At 37.4% G+C, this 2850-nt stretch overlaps 1 protein-coding gene across 2 annotated transcripts in view; it reads right to left on the bottom strand.

Annotated features, from left to right (window-relative positions):
* The window catches only part of FER (FER tyrosine kinase), a 474424-nt gene that overhangs the window by 457371 nt on the left and 14203 nt on the right, over nucleotides 1–2850 (bottom strand). For both annotated transcript variants that reach the window (XM_007462584.1, XM_007462585.1), the window contains exon 2: nucleotides 131–276. The gene's annotated coding sequence lies outside the window, so the exon portion shown is untranslated. The remainder of the gene's footprint in view (nucleotides 1–130; nucleotides 277–2850) is intronic.

Here is a 2850-nt window from a genome sequence, read left to right as displayed (position 1 = left end):
GAAAAAAATATATATATATGTATATATATATATATATATATATATATGTATTAATATATGTGTGTGTATATATATATATATATATATATATAAATTTAGTAATTTACTAAGAAGAGTAAAGTAATCCTACCTTACTACTATTCGTTGCTGGTCATATCTTAGCTAAAGTAGCAGGTCCATGTTGAAGGATTACACATTAGGGATGAGGAAGACACTTGAGAAAACGTGCAGTGAAGTCTCACGGGAATGATCATATGTCTAGGCAGAAAACATGAGCTGCAAGAAGAAATTCAAGGAGTCAGAACTGTTCACTACTGAGAAAAAGGTAAAAACGGACACATGGAGTATGGTAATCAACTTTGGCAGTTCATCACGCTCATGACATTAAAACTCAGGATGCTATGCTTACCTAGCTTGTCCATCCCCTGCTTACTCTCTCCCCTTTCTTTCCACAACTTTCCCAATAAGTAATGCATTTTATCTTCTCCCTAACCTATTTCCTCAGTTTTGAAGAGGTAATTCATGTTTTACTCCATTTTCACAGCATAAAACTAATTTGAAACACAGAAGAAGCAGCAAAATTTTAAATATTTTATATATAATATGTTAAGATATTACAGCCTAAAGAAATAATTAACTATGTAAGAAAAACTTTGTCAAAGGCTGGGAAGGTTTGGGAAGGATTCTCCTGGCAAACACCCACTTTCTTTGTCTAACATGATTCGGTATGCCAAAGCATGGCTCTGATGTTGGCTGCTCTCATTCAATCCTTGAAACTAGGAGAATTTCTAAGATGTTCCTTGGTCACTGGCTCTCATCTTTACCACTGATGTTGAATGTGCAGTTTACAGCCCTGTCACAGTTTCTCATTTTTTGTCTCATGCCCTCATATTTCTAACCCTGACTTCTTGGTTTGTAATCACCTCTCTTCTTTCAAGCTCCTCTTTTCTGTTTGCCTATTCTGTTTCCTGTCATTTCCCTTGCTTCCTTGACTTTCGCATGAATCAGAGGACATTTCATAGATGTTACCAAGAAATAAGATTATTCCTTTCTTTCTGGTCAGGAAACTAACCAAACACAGTATTATCAGGAATATCTTCCACGTCTCCTACTCTTCTAAGCTTTTTACGCATTTCCAAAAGCATTCCTTCTTTGCCCCCTAACAAGCATTTTACTCTTCTAGATTTGACAAGGTTCTCAATGCTACATCGGGTTGGAAATCTAATCAACATACAATGAAAGTGTTATTACAGTCCTCTTCTTCCACTAAACTGTGACGTGATTAAGGACAGGGATTATTATCTTAATATAGCCAGCATCCTACACAATACCTGAACGTTATAGCCACCAAACAAGTGGCTACTGAATGGATGAAATTCCAAGGGGAATTACGGCTTTCTCTGATTTGTACACTTTGGTGTAAAGTAAGGCTTTGACAAAAGTTGTCAAAGCCTTAAAATGATATTTAAATATGGAAGTTTTAATCATGACTTCTATACTGCTTTCAATAGAGTATCTTAAATCAAACCTCCAATATTAAACAGTATTACTTACAGATTTCCAAGAAACAAAATGTAGTGAATGTGTACCTAAGTATACACACATTACATATGTTATCTAATTCCACTTCAAACACAGACCTCAAAATTACTGGACAATCTGTTTAATTTAAAATTTTTTCAGCTTCTCTTCTCTATCAGCAAAGGAACTTGAGAGATGTCTAGAATTCCATATTCTAGTCTCTCACTATGATACAGAAAGTTATTTTCAAAGACTTAAGAAGAAGAAAGACAACTATTCTACTGGGATTTCATATCCAACATTGAGCAGTGGCAAATGTCTTGCTTAAGGAAGCTAGTCAAAGTACATAGGTATTACTTATGTAACACTCTCTAACTCAAGTCTTTTCTACAATTTTTATTTTTCAATGAAAAAAATCATATTCCACTTGAAATAGTTTGAGTGAAAATAAATAACCGCTTTCTCGGTAGTATCTCTAAATGGAACATTTCCTTATTCAAATTACTATAAACCCATGAATAAAACTTATATTCCTTGTATTACTTCAAAGGTATTATCATCCTCATCAGAGCTCAGCAAAGGTTTCTATAGACAAGTGAAAATGTATAATAACTACTATCTAGTGCACCTTAATCATTCCCACCAACTTGCTCAATTATACGGGCTACCATCTCTAACTCACACTCACAGCCAAACATAGTTCCTATTCCCTGAATGTGCTTCTCATTATGACTAGGACTAGGGTGAGACAAGAGAGGTGCCCAGGGTGCAAAATTTACAGAGACACTCACTCTCAGGGTCATGCAAGTGCCACCCTGCAGTTGCATGACCCTAAAAGTGAGTATCGACGTACACTTTGTGTCCCAGGCATCTCTTTTGCCTCACCCCAGTCCTGGCCCTACTTCTCCTTCTGATCTCTACTTTTCCTACTTCTCCAATAAGTAACATCCCAATTATGATAAACCAAAATCTAATTGTGATAAACCAAATATCTAAAATCAAGCAATGAATTTAATTTTATATCCATTTAAAATTATGTTTTCAGGGCTTCCCTGGTGGCGCAGTGGTTGAGAGTCTGCCTGCCAATGCAGGGGACACGGGTTCGAGCCCTGGTCTGGGAAGATCCCACATGCTGCGGAGCAACTAGGCCCGTGAGCCACAATTACTGAGCCTGCGCGTCTGGAGCTTGTGCTCCACAACGGGAGAGGCCGCGACAGTGAGAGGCCCGCGCACCGCGATGAAGAGTGGCCCCCACTTGCCGCAACTAGAGAAAGCCCTCGCACAGAAACGAAGACCCAACACAGCCATAAATAAATAAAATTTTTTTTT

The sequence above is a fragment of the Lipotes vexillifer genome, unplaced genomic scaffold (genome assembly GCF_000442215.2).
Source record: "Lipotes vexillifer unplaced genomic scaffold, Lipotes_vexillifer_v1.1 scaffold710, whole genome shotgun sequence".
In the NCBI taxonomy this organism is placed as follows: domain Eukaryota; kingdom Metazoa; phylum Chordata; class Mammalia; order Artiodactyla; family Lipotidae; genus Lipotes; species Lipotes vexillifer.
This window is presented reverse-complemented; position numbering and strand designations above follow the sequence as displayed.